At 50.7% G+C, this 16,608-nt stretch overlaps 1 long non-coding RNA gene across 3 annotated transcripts in view; it reads right to left on the bottom strand.

Moving 5' to 3' along the window:
* Positions 1-16,608, bottom strand: part of LOC102900104 — a 72,979-nt gene that overhangs the window by 16,073 nt on the left and 40,298 nt on the right. For 2 of the 3 annotated variants that reach the window (XR_006595933.1, XR_006595935.1), the window contains exon 2: positions 5,543-9,881. The exons of the other annotated variant lie outside the window; for it this stretch is intronic. This is a non-coding gene — a long non-coding RNA (uncharacterized LOC102900104). The remainder of the gene's footprint in view (positions 1-5,542; positions 9,882-16,608) is intronic. 3 annotated transcript variants of the gene reach the window in all.

The following is a 16,608-nucleotide window of genomic DNA, read 5'->3' as shown; positions in this document are numbered from 1 at the left end:
GCCTCTCTCCCGGATGACTCAGCCCCCGAGGTCTCTAGATGGATGTTACTGTCCTGATGTTGCAAAATGTCCTCTTAGCTGTTTCTTTGTGTTCTGGTTGTCACTCTCCCCCACAGCAGTTGGGGGGCCCTCGACGTGATTTTCACCCTTACTGTGTCTCCCACGCTAGCACATCTCGGGATCAGGCATCCCACCACTGGTATCACTTTGGTCCAAGCCCTGGACCTCTTCAGAAGGGTCTTTCAGGAAGGGGATGTGCCAGACATTCGTGCCAGCAGGGCCTCTGACCCAGAGTTAACCATTTACCAAGAGACAGTATGGCATAGTGGGCCCTAAGGTCAAATTTCCTGGGTACAAAGTCCTGCTCCACTACCTACTAACTGCATCCTTGGGAGAGTTACTTAGTCTCTCTGTGCCTGGGGCTCCCCATCTGTAAAATACACACAACAGTAATATTTCAGTCACTGGATTGTTATAACTATCAAATAAGTCGATATGGGCAAAGTGCTTAAAACTGTGCCCGGCATTTAGCATTTGACAAATATGAGTTATTGCTAATGCAAGACAGTTTACGTACATCATCTCCATCGTCTGTCTCAAATCCTTTTTCAGAGCAAGACTGGTTATAAAGAATCTCGAACTGACATACTGATCCAGTAAGGTAGGTATCGGCCTTCCTATTTTGCAGCTGAGGATCCTGAAGCACAAAGTAAAGTGACTGACTTGAGGACAGAGTGCCAGGAGGTGGCAGAATTGGAATTTGTACCTGGGTGCTATGGTCTGAATGTTTGTGTGCCCCCCAGTGTAGGATATTAGGAGGTGGGACCTTGGAGGGAATTCTTAGGTCGTGAGGGCAGAGCCCACACGATTGGGATTGGTGCCCTTATGCAAGAGACCCCAGAGAACCAGTCTCCCTGCTGCCACGTGAGGTTACAGCCAGAAGGCACTGGCTATGAACCAGAAGGTGGGCTCTCATCAGATACCAGACCTACCTGCATCATGATCTGGGACTTCCAGCCTTCAGAGCTGTGAGAAATACGTGTTTATTGTTTATAGCACCCAGCCTCTGGTATTTTGTTCTGTCATCCTGAACAGACGAAGACTGGGTCTACCTGACATTTGAGTCATGATCTTTCCAGGACATCGTAACTGCCTCTCTTAGTCGAAATGCCCGAGAGAATAACTTCCTTGGGAAGGTGAGTCAGAGAGTAGTCTTCCTGCTTTTGAAAACTGGAATTCCCGCTCTCAAGTCCTGCTTTGAAAGATTGAATCACCCAGATATGACAAAGTTCTAGAATCTAAGAAGGAAAGTTTGGGAGGGAGGAGTGTACTTGCGTTTTCCCATAGCAGAGAAGCCTGAGAGGCAAAGGTTGTCCCTTATCATCACCCGTGAGTGTTCTGGTGACCTATTGCTCTGTAACCAATCCCCTCAAATCTTAGTGGCTTAAAACACTTGACCTTTGAACAACACGGACTTGAATAGCACGGGTCCACTTATACACCGATTCTTCCAATAAATACAGTATAATACTGTTCATGTATTTTCTCTTATGATTTTCTCAATAACATTTCCTTTTCTCTAGCTTCCTTTCTTGTGTGATACATACAACATACGCAATATGTGTTAATCAACCCGTTATGTTATTGGTAAGGCTTCTGGTCAACAGTAAGCTATTAGTAGTTAAGTTTGGGGGGAGTCAAACCTTTACATACTTTCTTTTTTAAAAAAAATTTTTTTTAATGTTTATCTTATTTTTGACAGAGAGAGACAGACCATGAGTGGGGGAAGGGCAGAGAGAGAGGGAGACACAGAATCTGAAACAGGCTCCAGGCTCTGAGCTGTCAGCACAGAGCCCAACGCAGGGCTCGAACTCACAGACCGCGAGATTATGACCTGAGCCGAAGTTGGACGCTCAACCGACTGAGCCACCCAGGCACCCCTACATATTTTCAACTTCACAGGGTGTCAGCGCCTCTAATCCCAGCCTTATTCGAGAGTGAACTGTACAATCATTTTATTATCATGTGTCCCAGTTCTGGGGGCTGGCTGGGCTCTCATCCTGGTGGTTCTCACTTAGGGTTCTTCATGAAATTGCAGTCAGATGCTGGCTGGCCAGTCATCTGGACCATCTCTTCGCTCACATGGCTGGTCTGGCTGATGCTGGTGGTCAGCTAGGACCTAGTGGGAGCTGCTGGCCAGAACACCCACATGTGGCCTCTCCAAGTGACCTGGGCTGCCTACAGCATGGCTGCTGGGTTCCAAGAGCAAGAGCTCCAAGAAAATAGGGTGGAAGTGTATGGCATTTTTCTGACCTAGCTTTGGAAGTCACATAGTGACTTCTGCTCATCAAAGCAGTCATCAAATCCCAACCAAATTCAAGGAAAGGGGACATATACCTCTACTTGTCAGGAGGGGTGTCAAAATGAGCATGTAAGGTGGCATATATCATAGGGGCCATCTTTTAAAAATACAGTACACCTCATGGCAGCCTTTCCTGGAAGAATTTTCCATTTGAAGGAAAAAGGTAATATGAATTATGGCTCCGACAAGGACCCCTCCCTGTAGTCACGTCTGACAGTAGCTCCTTCGGGGAACCGGCCACAAGAGACAGGGTTGGCAGCAAGATTTACTGCTCTGCCAAAGCTGTCATTGAAATAAATAGGATTAGAGCTGCAGTGACTTCATCATCCGGACTGTTCTAATAACATGTAATTTGTATCCATGCTGTGACCAGCACAGCCGCCAGGGCATGTGAGTGGGAATGCCTGGCCACCTCTGGGATGGGTCCATTTGCTGGAAATCTTGCAGGCCCTTGACTTTGTCCACCAGTAGACAGCTCTTAAATCCTCCCCTTACCATTTTTTTTTAATGCAGACAAAAGCTCTGTCTTCTCCAGCCCCTCTCTCTGAGGTCCCAGCCCCAAGCCGGGGAGCTCTGGAAATCAAGTCAAACCAGTTGAGAGCTTTCCTGCTGGAGAGCACAATTGTGCTGGGGCCTGGCTCCCAGGGGACCTATGTCCAACCTCCAGGCGGGCTTGGTAACCAGCCACAATCCTGTCTAGCAGCCCTGTTATGGTGGTTCCAAAGATATGGAGCACAAGCTGTAGGACTGGGGAAAGACCTCCTACCCCATGGCTCCCTCACCCAGCCAGCTGCTGGCTTCCTTCTGGTCTCTCACCTTAGCTCCCAGACCCTGCTGCATAAAGCCCAGCCTCCTCCCAACCCTAGCATCCAAGGCCCTCCTCCCTCCCGGTCTTGCTGTGTCTTGGGTCCTGCCCCTTCTGGTCTGAGCAATGAGAGGCAGGGAGGCCTTCCACAACCACCACAGAGCAGAGACTGCCTTCATCACATCCTCAAGGCTCATGCTGCTGAGACCGTCCTGCTCACTGGAGCCAGGGGGTAAGGCTGCAAGTGAGCAGAGGGATGGAGGAGGGGGCAGGGCTCAGGCCCCTGGAGGAGATGGGCTACTGCCACTGACTATGATTTCACTGTCTCTCTTGTCCCTACAGATGCTCAACCCACTGAGGGCTTTTCTGATCCCACAGCATGTTCCCCTATCTAGTGAATGGCCCTTGATCTCAGCCCCCCTGAACTGTGAAATCTCCAAACAGAGAGGAAATCCAGAAGCTTCTTAAAGTGCCAAGTAGATGACTTCACCCAGAATATCCAAATCCAGAGGAATGTTAATAATAACTACCACCATTTATTGAGCGTTTACTGTATGCCGAGCACAATACCAAATGCCATCTTCTCTCCTCAGTATTTAATCCTATTCTTTTCTTTTCAGTATTTAATCCTTGCATTCACCCATTTTGCAGATGAGAAAACAGAGGCTCAGAGAGGCGAAATAAATTTCTCATTGTGTCATGCTAAGAAATGTTGGAGCCACTATATGAATCCAGATCTGTTTGCAAACTCCTAGATAGAAGCCATGAAGTATTTCTGCCACATCCTGGGCCTTGGCAGGCAGCCCCTGAGCCCATAAAATAACCTGACTTGGGAGCCTCCCATCCCACCTTTAGTCCCCTTTGCATGGGGTGGAACCAGAACAGGGGGCTGGGGCAAGGGGAGTCAGGCAGAGAGGCAGGCAGGCTGATAGGCTTTGGCGGGTGGGAGGAGGGGCTCCTCACCATGGGAAGTTGTGGAGGGAAGTCTCCCTCAGACACTAAAGCCCCAAAGATGAGGGGACTTCTGAAGATGAACCTCCAAGGCTAGAGGTGCTGCCGTCTATTTTTGACAGCATAGCCAGACCCCAGGGGAAGAGCCCCTGCCCATGACTGCCCCTGAGATAGCTCCACACCCTTTCCTTCCCCCTGCCAGGAAGTGCTCCCTTCAGTGGAAAGTGCATGGACTTTAGGGTCAAATCCCTGATTGACCACTTTCTAGCTGAGTGACCTCAGGAAAGTCACTTAACCTCTCTGGGCCTCAGTTTCCTCCTCTGTGAGTAAGAATAGTAATACTTATCTGGATGTTGTTGGGAGGGTTTATTGGCAATCTTGGGCATGAAACCCTTCAAACCCCAGCTGATAGGAGGCATGACCATGCTGGCATTATTGTCCTGAAGCCCTCAGAGGGCAGGACATTGCGGTCAGGTTGATCAAAGCCAGGTCAGGTGTGAAGCAGCAGATTTCCAGCACAGGTGTGGATGGGGCGCTCCCATAAGCCCCAGGGACTGGCTGGTGCACAGGACAGACACTCCCCAGTCAGTAACAGGGAGCCGCCATCTCAGAAGGGTGCCCTGATAAGGTTTGGTTCAGCCAGGAAGAGAGGGGCCTGAAGGAACAAGAAAGATGCGCCCAGGGGAAGGGCCGCCCCGTTCAAGCAGGTTCAACGCCAGCATGAGGCTGGGAGGTGAGACGTAGCCCGGCAAGTCCCAAGGAGCGCACAGGAGCAGCTCGCTGGGGACGGAAAGGGCCAAGAGCAAGGGCTTCAGAAGTCTGGCCCGGCTTTGGGCAAGGTGACATCTAGCAGGATCAGGCCAGGGGGCACAGGCAAACTCAGGGCTCAGGACTCTGGGGACTGGGAGGTGGGGGGTGGGAACTATCAACCACGAACAGCCCCCAATGTGCCAGGTGTTTTTGTCTATATCTTCTCAAATTATTCTCACAACCACCACTCTGTTTTACAGATGAGAAAATCAGGCTCAGAGAAAATAAATGGCTTTGCCCCAAGCCTCAGTTAGGGAGAGCCAGAGCCAGACTGCAAACCCGAGACTGTCTACCATTTTCCTTGGAACCAGGCAGAGAAGAAGGAAAAAGTGAGTGGGCCCCATTGGGCAAGATCGTGTTTGTTGGGAACCCAACCCAAGAGAGGTTCATGCGAGAGCTGGTGAGAGCGCCTTGCCTTCATCCAGGGTGCCTGACAGGGGCCAGGAGGGCTGGACAGGAAAGGCAGGTTTCCTGCGGCCTCGGCCTCAGGCTCTGGAGCAGCCAGGCTAGACCAAGAATATGCGGCAGAACAAGCCATCTGTGGCCACCGCTGCCTGCCAGGCCAGCCACTCATTACCCCTAGACGTGAGCACCCCCCGGCCCCCTGTACCCACCTTATAGTCACTGGTGGGTCAACGGTGTGGAGAAACACAGGACGGGCTGGTGCAGCCAGGGTCTTCAGACGACCCATCACAGGACTCGCTCTGCTCTAACCCCGCCTCCTCCAGGTGGGCCAGGTGTTGTCCCTGTGAGGGGTACACCCTGCTCAGCCCTGCTGCCATGGCCACATCCCCGTGTGGGAGTGAGGGAATTCCCGTGAGTCCCCAAGGCCACCAAAAGGCCGTCCTAGGAAGCCACGTGGAGGGACAAGTGGCACAGGAGCAGCGGCTGCTGTGGGGCCCTCTGAAGCCTGGTTTGCCCAGAAGTGCCCATCAGAGACGGCCCTGGTATTCGGGCCTGGATGACTTCCCCCACCTGGTGGCCAACTTCCCCCACATGGGGCCCAGCAGGGGCTGAAGGCCACATTCCCACGCTGCTCCTGCTGGAGTCCGGCCAGGCCCCAGTCAGTGCCTTTAACCACCGTGCCAGCTCACAGCCCGGGGCACCTCAGGGTTTGGTCTGAGGGGAATCAGGCAGTTTCAATTACCTGCCAAGAGGTCTCACACAATCAATGCCTCTTTATTTCCTGAAAAGCCCGACGCTCACAGCAATGCCCCTGGTCAGACCAACAGTCTCTTCCCATGCAGGCAACCCACTGTGGGCTCCTGGTGATAATGGAGAGGTGTCCCCCACGCGCCTGCCCCGATGGATGGACTGAATCTCAAGTCCTTGACGGTGACCCCTGGTGGGTGGGGCCAGGAGAAGGGGATTTGAACTGTCTGGGGAATCTGTTTATTGATTCAACTCCACCACCTTCCAGGTTCTATGGTCAGCTTGGGACGCAGCAGCGATTAAGACAAACCCAGTGGCACCGTGACATGAGCAAGTGGGTTCTCTGGCTCCATTTTCCACAGTCAATGAAAGGATCTTTAAGGGACTGTTCTTGGTCACTATGTGCTGGCCTCAGTGAGGATGGGCCTTAATGCTGGTGCTGGTTAGAAGAGATCCTAAGTAGCCCAAGCCACCTGGCGGTTGTGGATGGACTCACAGGCTGCTACGGTCAGGCAGGAAGACCTCTGGAGCCACCATTAAACCCAAAGTGGTGGATGGGGACCTTCTAGCGCTTGCTTGGCTGGAAGAAGCTGACCGTCAAAACCCAGCAGATCTCTAGGCCATGGTGCTCCTCCCAGGGACCCCTCACCTGCCATGGCCAGGTTAGGGAAAGATCTGCCCTCTGGCCTTTCATCTGCCATGGCCACAGAGGAAGACACCAGAGAGCTTGAGCTCCTTGGAAGTATCTAGATGAAGCTTTCCAACAGGAAACCAAAGTAAGGCCTTAGCCCGTGAACAAAGGGCAGCTGGTCAAGCTTCCTTACTAGGTGGGACCAGGCAGGGCCAACTCAAAGAAGCACTTCTTATGGCTTCCCTGACAAACTGGCTAGTGTCCTGGAGACTGGGCATTCTGGCCTCCTGGCTGCCTTTCACACCTGACCTTGCCTGCCACAGCCCTCATCCCTCCACAGGAGCCCCCCCCCCCCCGGTGAGCTGAGCCCCTTCACACCCACATGGAGGGATGAGGGTGAGGCCCAGGGATACAGAGTTCTCAGGCATGGGAGGTACAAAGACCCCCGGAGAGCAGGGGCAGAGGCTGTCAGGGTGGAGCCTTGGTAGGATGGCCCACCCCAGAGAGACCTACTCAGGAGAGTTTCCAGAAGCCTGCAAAGAACCTCTAGGGGGACTGGGGATAAGCTCTGCCCTCTGGGTGCCAGGACCTGTCTGACCCTTAGCAAATCACTGAGCTTGTCAGAGCTTGAGTGAAGTGAGTCAAGGAGATAAGACATGGCATCAGCTAGTAATCTTATGGGCCTCATGAATCACTTCACCTCTAGGGAGCAGGCTGCCACCTCAGTTTCCTCCCACATCATACAGGTAGAGAGCACGCAGGTTGCTGGAGGCTCTTCCAGCTGGGTGGTGTGAGATCTTCAGACATGACCTTGCTGGAAAGCACGGGACAGTAGATGAGGAGCACCCAGGACACCGAGGCTCCAGGGCTGCCCCTTTACTGCTCTGCTTCAGCCTGTCCATCAAATGGGCCAATAATGGCTGTTCTTCTCCAAGGTTCTGGGAAAAATGAGGTGAGTCAAAGGAAGTGGGCCTGCTGTATATGTGGAACTGGCCCAGCAGTCAATTGTTCCATGACATGCACAGTCACAGTCACGATAGCCTTCCCATAGTCACTATGTACCCCCCAAATTCATATGCTGAAGCTCTCACCCCCCAGTACCTTAGAACATGACTATATTTGGAGAGAGGGCCTTTAAGGAGGTGATGAAGGTTAAGTAAGGTCATAAGGGTGGGCCCTCAGCCAATGACTGGTGCGCTTGTGAGAAGAGAGAGACATACCAGGAAAGGCCATGTGAGGACACAGTGAGAAGGCAACCATCTGCAAACCAAGGAGAGAGGCCTCAGGAGAAACCTACGTTGCCAACACCTTTATCTTCCTATGGGGCTAAAAGGTGTGAGAGAACGAATTTCTGTTGTTTAAGCCTGAATCTGTGGTGCCTTGTTACGGCTGCCCCCAGGATACTAATACGGTTACTGAAGGGATCGCCAGGCTCACCCATGGGAACTCCTTGCTTGGAAGGTGCAAGCTTCCACCCTGGAAGCTCCTCGAAGGCCTTCTCATGAGTGATATTTCCCTGGCAGGGGTGCTGCTAGGCAGGGTGTGCTCTACTCTCAGCCCTCACATGTGCAGTGGCTCCTTTCTCACCAGCCACAGCCAGGCCACCAGCTCTCTCAAGCATCCCTGGGCCTGGCCCTAGCAGCTGAGGCCTGCTCCTGCCCAGCACCTCAGCAGGAGCCCGGAGCCAGGTGCGGACACCCCTCACCTGCACCACTTCTGGGCCCTCAGCCCTCTTGGCTTCACTCTTTCTCCTGGCTCCCAGCCAGGTCGAGAACCCCTCCCAGAGGGCTTGGTGAGTATTCCCTGAGGTTGACTGCTTGGAATTTCTCCAGAAAGCCACTTGCGGTTTCCATTTCTCACGTAGGTGACCAGGGTGTTCAGGAGAATCCTGGCAACAAAGGAGAGGTGGGAACGGATAGAGGAGCAGGAGAACGGTCATGACGGCCCATCTCCCCTCAGACTCGGACCCCCAGGGGTAGGTCATCTTCAGCAATTCTTTCAGCTGGATCGAGGCCTGGGAGCCCTGCTGGAAATGACAATTCCTTCTTGGTATGATCCCTGACTGGCTGACCTCCTGGCCCTGTAGTCTCTGAGGCGGTCATTCTGCTCAAAGGGCCCTCAGCCTGAGGTCGAGAGCCTCCCTATGGCTGGTGTGGAGCCAGGGCCTATGTACCAGAAGCTGCTCTGGCCTCCAAGAGGTTATGACCAGAAGGTCACAGGAGAAGGCAGTCAAGCTGATGCCCACCACAGTGTCCAGAACTGAAGTGACACCGGGCCCTTTTGTACTAGACTCAGGGAAGGGACAGGCTTTCTTTCTTTCCTCAGCCCCTGAGAACTCTCTCTGCCCTCCCCTCTCAGGGGGCGCTTCCTTTGAACCTGGAGACCTTCCTGCTCTGCCAGAGCTGGTCTTGTTCATCCAGGCGGCACTGCCGGGAAGAGATGACAGAGGGGCTGCTCAATCTGACCAGGCAAAAGGCAAGGGTTTTCCTGCCTTGGATGGATGCTTGCTTTGATGTGTCCATTCATTCACGTATCCAATAAGAATTTATGAAGCACCTTTCTGTGCCAGCGACTGTGCTAGGCCCTGGCCCAGGGTGGGTGAGAAAGCTGTGGAAAGGGCCCGTTGTTTGCGCAGGGGTGGATGACTAACCCCAGGAATGAAGGAGCCCTTTCTCCGGAGGCAAGTGGGTGCCTGACAGTGAAGAAGAGAGACACACACATGCACCCCAATAAAACTCCTCTGAGAAGTTCTTTGTGGCTGGGCTGGGTCCCAGAGCAGCCTGTTTGTCAGGGGCCAGGACCCAGCCCCACACTGTGTTATCTTTGTGTTCCTGGGTCCACCACATGGGTGTGATTCGTCTACGTCATGCCGGAGCAGGGAGGTGAGGAGGTTGGGGGCGCAGGAATGAGCATTCCATACAGTGATCTCACCCTTCTATCCCGCCCCCAGGTAGTTCCCCCAGACATTGGAAGGGCTGACCTTCTTTTGAGTGCTGAACATGGTGGGGGCTGGCAGTGACGGCATAGGCTTCTTTGTCAGTGAGGCCAAGATCAGTGGGAACATTGAAGAGACTTCATCCGCTCGGTCAGGCCCAAACCCTGGGTTGTCCAAAAGCCATGCATTTTAACTTCTGCTTCCTCTATGCCTGCACCTGTGTGGCTGAGTGTGGCTGAGAGAAACATGCACCATGGTGACTGATCACACTCAACTAACAGAATTCTCAAATGGGCGCCCAACATGGCGTCCTCCCTATACCTCTCTGCCATTTCACTCTACCTTCTCTGTCTTCAAATGCCACTTAGTCCTCAGCTGATCACTCTGTCCTGTACTACACTGAGAAAGTATAAAATGCTAGAAGGAATCTCTTCATTCTCCCATCACTAAAACTATAAGCCTACTTGCATCTGTACCCATCTACTCACCCCAATTCCGGTCTAAAGCCAACTCTGTCTTGAGCTATAGATCCCATCTTTCTTTCTCAAGATCTTTGCTCATGAAATTTTCTTATGATCATCCCCTCTCCATCATAATTTTCCCTCTCCACAGGATCTTTCCCATCAGCACACATAAATGCTCTAGGAGCTCCCATCTCTTTAAAAGCAAAAATCAAAACAAAAACAAATTAAAAAAATTTTCCCCTTGATGCCCCTTCTCTCCAGTAGCTACTGCTCCAATTGCTTGCTCTCCGGCACAGCAAAATTTCTTTAGGAAGATCTCCCTATCCAGTGCTCTTACTTCTTCACCCTCATTCTCTCCATAACCCCCCCCCCCCCCGCAACCCCACGTTGGGCTTCCATTATCAACACTCCACTAAAACTGCCTTGTCAAGATCTCCAGCACCCTTCACGTTGTTGAAGCCTGTGTCACTTCTCTGCCAATGTGTTGGCTGTACCAGCAGTGCTGGAATGGTTGGCTCAGTCTCATTGAAACGTTCTCTTCTCTTGGTTTCAAGGAAAACCATCTTCCTACTTTTCTTCTCTCTTTCTCTCTCTGACCATCACAGGCCCCTCTGTTGGTTTCAATCAACCTCTAAATGTCATGTGTCGGGGCCTGGTCATTGTTCTCTATTCTCTAAACACACTTTACCTGGATGATCTCATCAAGGCTTTAAAAACCATCTGCATGTCGATGCCTCCTACACTTGCATCTTCAACTCTGACCTCTCCACTAAGCTACAGGCTCATATCTACTTGTCATCTCTTCTGGATATCTACCAGGCGTTTCAAAATTGACACAGGCAAAACAAGACTCTTGCTTTCTGTCCCCACCCTGATCTGATCTGTCCCATCTTCAAAACTGGCACCAGCACACACTCAGACTCCCAAGACTAGAAGGCCTCCCGGGTTCCCCCCTTTTTCTTCCAAGCCACATGAGATTCACCAAGTCCTATAAATTCAACTCAATATGTCCAAGTCCGTCCTTTCTTCTCCACATCCATGACTGCCACAGTCTCCTCCACGTGATTGGTCTCCCAATCCAAGCCTCCTCTTGTTCCCTACCAGCCATTCTACAACAGCCAGGGTGATCTTTGGAGATTTTAAATAAGGTCACGTCACTTTTCTATTGTAATTTGAATAAAACCTGGGTTCCTTGCCATGGCCAGAAATTCTGCAAAATTAGGGCTTCTCCCTGCCTCTCCGACCTCAGCTCTCCCCACTGCTCCTTTGAATCAGCCTTCATCCTGCTGTGGCAGGGCACCATGCCACCCTGGGGGAAGCTCTTCAGATCTTCCCTCTACTTAGAATATTCTCCCCCAGATTTCTGCCTGTCTCAGCTTAAACACTGCCTCCTTCAAGAGGCGTTCTCTGACCCCTCCAGGCTCTCCAAGCTCTCAGCTACATCACCACGATTTCTTTCCTGTATAGCACTTAGCCTCATTGAAATGATCTGTTTCCATTTTGAGCATTTGCTTGCTTGCTTGCTGGTTGTCTCTCCCTCCCCAACTAAGGTGGAAGCTCCATGAGAGCAGAGAACTTCTCTGTCATGTTCACCTCCATGTTGCCTGCATCTAGAACAGTGCCTGGCAGATTCATGGGTGTTCAATAAACAGCTGTTGAGTAAATGAACAAATGGAGACCAGGCAGTGGAAATAAAACAAAAACAGAATCTGACATGATCCCAGCCCCCAGGCACTCAAACATGGCATTCATAATGCAGTGTGTTAAGCACTTCCATAAATGCCAGGACCAGTGCTGTGGGGCCCCATGAAAAGAGCGTGTGTGAGCGTGTGCAGGGGCAGACTTCTGGGGAAGCTGTGTCTTGTGTCCTAGTTGAGACGTCTCGGATGGTAGGCCATGCAGGGGAGGGAGAGACAGAGGAGTGTGTCTTAGGCAGGGATACCTGGCCATGCAAAGGGCCAGAGGAGAGTGAGAGCACAGTGAGGGGTTCAGAGAACAGCACCTGCAGACCGCCTGGCCTGCCTGACTGGAGAAGGGGTGTCACTTCCTCCCTGGGCTGCTTGAAAAGGGGGAGGCATGGGGCGCCTGGGTGGCGCAGTCAGTTAAGCGTCCGACTTCAGCCAGGTCCCGATCTCGCGGTCCATGAGTTCGAGCCCCGCGTCGGGCTCTGGGCTGATGGCTCAGAGCCTGGAGCCTGTTTCCGATTCTGTGTCTCCCTCTCTCTCTGCCCCTCCCCCGTTCATGCTCTGTCTCTCTCTGTCCCAAAAATAAATAAACGTTGAAAAAAAAAATTTAAAAAAAAAAAAAAAAAAGAAAGAAAAGGGGGAGGCAATCATCCGGATCCAGAGCATTCATTCCTTCATTTATTCCTTCAACACTGACCCCTGGGCTCTGACAACATGCTGGGACATGCACTAGGTGCTGGGGAGTCAGAAATGAAAGGGTTGAGGCCTCTGTGGTTGAAGAATCCAAGCTGAGCTATGAAGGTAAAGGAAGTCTCCACCAAAGGCCACACCACGCGACCACAGCCACTCTACGGAGGGCACTTCTGGGTTCCTCTGCTACACATGTGCCTGGGCTTCGAGGCTGAAGCAGGGACAGTCCTGCCAGCCCTGCAGGGACTTGTCCCTGAACCAGTCTCACTGCCCGTCTTTCTGTGTATGTGCTCACACACTGGCTTTTTACACACACACACAGGTATGCACAACACCTTTGCTCTGGTCACATGCACACACCCACACCTGTCCTCATGCCCTCACACAGATGCCTGTGTCCTCACATAGGCGCCAACCCCACCCCAAGCAGTGAACCCAGTATGCAGATACTCAGCCCACACAAAGCACTCCAGCCCTCTGGAAGCTTCCATGCTACTTGGAAGGAGGACCACATGGGTTCCAGAAATGCTCCCTCCCCAAAACATTTATAATATTACAGATGAACCAGTACAAGGTAATGAAATCTGAATGACATGTATACTACAGGATGGGGTTCCTCAAGCAGGCTTCTTGGAAAAAGAGAATTTGAACCAAGTCTTCAAGTAAGTCATGGGATGGTGAAAATGAATGGTAAAGAGGGTTTTTTGTGTGTGTGTGTTTGTTTTTAGAGACACTGAATCAGGCTACAAAAAAAGATAATATATTGATTGACTCATGGAACTGAAAAGTCAGGGTTGTTCTGGCTTCAGGCAGTGTTGGATCCAGAGGCTTGGGTGATGTCAGCAGGGCTCTGTCTTTCTGTATTTCCCAAATGGATTCTCCCCCCAATATGGGAGGCCATACTGACCTTAGCAACTTCAGTTGATAGAGACTACCTTTGCCGAGAACTTGAGCAGAAAAAGCTTGGAGGACTCTCAATTGTCTTGTCTGAGTTCACATGCCCATTTCTGAGCCAATCCTAATGGTCAGAGATAATGGCTATGCCTGAGGCATGTATCTACTTCTCAAACAGGCCAGCCCTGTCCAAACCATGGAATAGGTTTCTTAAGGGGAAAGGGGGCTCTGTTATCAGAAGTGGAGAATGGATACTAGACAGATAAATCAACAGAAGTCAAATACACCTTCCTTAAATATCAGTCCCTCCCTCCATTATAGCATTTTACACTTTTTAATGCTTCCACATAATTTATCCAATTTGCTAATCAGGAGATAATCTTGAGCCAGGCATGGTTATCACCCACATTTTACTATATCAAGAACACTTCTGGACCTGACTGAACTTGATTTTTCTTTTCTGCTAATAGAGAATCAACATGGAGTCCCTTGAGCCATCTCCTGTATAAGGACAAATGACCTTGGAGCTCCAGTTAAAGCTTCCCTCAGAAGAGGGAGGTGGGGGAGGGGGGTGGCGGTGCCTGGGTGGCTCAGTTGGTTAAGCATTCTGCTCTTGGTTTCAGCTCAGATCATGATCTCACAGTTTGTGAGTTCAAGCCCCACATCAGACTCCATGCTTGACAGTGCAGAGCCTGCTTGGAATTCTCTCTCTCCCTCTCTCTCTGCTCCTCCCCTACTCTCTCTCTCTCTCTCTCTCTCTCTCTCTCTGTCTCTCTCTCAAAAATAAATAAATAAACATAAAAAACAAAACAAAACAAAAAGAAGAGGGAGGTGGGGGATTAGTTCTTGACACTGAATTTGAGGCGCCTTTGGAACATCCCAGGGGAACAACCTAGGAAGCAGTTGGGTATAGGAGGCTGGAACCCCTGCAGTGGCCAGACACACACTGCCCCGCTCAAGACTTCTTTCAGCCTGTGCATTAAAGTGACCTGTCAAGGGTCACGTTCAGAGGGCAGTGGAGTCAAGGCCCCGAGCCCAGGCAGGGTATGTGGCTGGAGTGGGGAGGCTGTTGTGTAAAGGAGATCCGTCCGGTCTCAGCGTTTCCATGTCAGAGAGCCAAGATCAGCACGGGAGGCTCCCTAAGCCCAGTTGACAGGATCTATCCCTGTCATTACAGACCACCCCTCACTTCCCTCTTGGTGCCTCAGCTATCACCTCCATCACTCTGCAGGGCTGTGTAAGCTGGTTTCCAACGATGGTCTTCAATGACTCACACTCAGGCCATGAGGTAGTCTCTCCTCCACACTGAATCCAGGCTGGCCTGTGACACACTATTCAACAGAATGTGGCAGAAGTGATTCAGAGCCAGTTCCAGCCTTAGCCTTCAAGAGAAATAGCAACTTCTACTTCCTCTTTCTTAGAAGGTTTACTTTTGAGATCCCTGAGTCACCATGTAAGATATCTGGCTACACTGTTGAAGGGACTGTGTGGAGACGCCACGTAGAGAGGAAGAAGGCCCAGCTGACTCAGCATCTTTGTTCAGCCCGCGGGTGACTCCAGCCCCAGCCTTTATCTGAAGGTTCCGGCATCAGAGACCCCCAAGCAAGACCAGCAGAAGAACCAGCTGACTGAACCCAGTCAACCCACAGAATCACGAGAGAGAATTAAATAGTGGTTTTGCTAAAGCAACTGAGTGTTGGAGCGATTTGCAATCTCCCTTTGGGGAGATTGGCCAGTATTCCTGAGCCCGGTCCCCCTTCTTCCCTGCCCCCAAGACCTAACAAGGTTAAGTCAGGTCTTGGTTAATGACAAGGCAAGTAATTATACTAATAATCTTTCCTAGCAGGCCAGCCAATTTTTGGGACAAGTATAGAAACGGATGCATACATGCTGTCAGACTCCAGCACTGAGCTTCCAAAAGTGACAAAACACCCAGTTCCCACAGGGCTGGAGACCAAGATAGGGGAACAGGCTGGCTAACCAGCTCCATGCCTGAGGGCTGGCCCAGAGAGGCAGATGGCAAGGGTCAGGTGCCACTCAGATGCCCTTGCGCGGCTCTGAGATGGAAGCTGTAGTGAAGGGGGAGGATGGCCAAGCCACCTCCCAGCCTGGCTGGCGGAGAAGCAGTCTACCTGAGTATAGCTCTGCTGCCTTGGCCATGGCTGGGTCTCTCCCAAATTGTCCCGCCACACCAGATCCGGTCCTTCTGCTGCAGCCTCCGTGCTGCGTCAGTCCTAGACCAGCTGTCCTCTGACTTCCATCTTTGCACCCCTGGACCCCGGCCCTGCAGCTGTGATCACTTCTCTGCTTTGGGAGTCTTTCCTTCTCTTTCTAAATCTAGAGGCTCACAGAGTCATTGTCATATGTGGCCTGTATTCACTGAAATGTGTCATGTGTGACTCTTGTCCCACTACTAAACCACGAGCTTCTAGAGAGCGGGTGCCATCCCTTCATTTTTCCCTCTAATACATTCATTCACTCAACAATCTACTATCTGCTGGTGTCTCTGTTTGGTGCATAAGGCGCAAAATATCGTCCTTGCCCTGGAGTCATGTTTAGTCTAGCTGGATAGACAAGCATGTATCTAGGCAGTTATTACACACTAATATAATGACAGAGTGAAGGTGTGGACATAATGAAGTGACAACACTGAGAAGTACCCAGGTCAGCCTTGGAGGAAGGAGGCCAACAGATAAGATTCACTCACGAGTACTGCGTGCCAGGCTCTGTTCTAAGCACTTCAATTATTTTTATTTATGCTTTCATTATTTTGTTTTGTTTTATTTTTTTGTCTTCTTGATTTTATTTATTTTTATTTTTTTGATGTTTATTATTTTATTTTTTAAATTTTTTATGCTTTACTATAGTATAGTATTTTAGTATTTATTATTTCGGTATTATTTAGTATTATTTTAGTTTAGTATAGTATATTATTTTAGTATATTTTAGTGTACAAGATTCAAAAGGTGCTAATGCCACACTATGAGCCTTTGCAGAGGAACACATCCTTGCCCATATTTTGCGCCTTCCAGATACACTACATTTTATGAATAATACAAATCTGATGCACATGTGTACACACACATACACATTGCACACATGTAGTTTTTATGTAAATGGTTGCACAATATTCTGCACAGGGGTTTTTAAAAATTTATTCAACATATCTTACAGCTCACTTCATACCACTGTAGAGATACCTCATTGTTGGCTAATGATAGCACAATAT

This window comes from Felis catus, chromosome A3 (genome assembly GCF_018350175.1).
Source record: "Felis catus isolate Fca126 chromosome A3, F.catus_Fca126_mat1.0, whole genome shotgun sequence".
Taxonomy (NCBI): domain Eukaryota; kingdom Metazoa; phylum Chordata; class Mammalia; order Carnivora; family Felidae; genus Felis; species Felis catus.
This window is presented reverse-complemented; position numbering and strand designations above follow the sequence as displayed.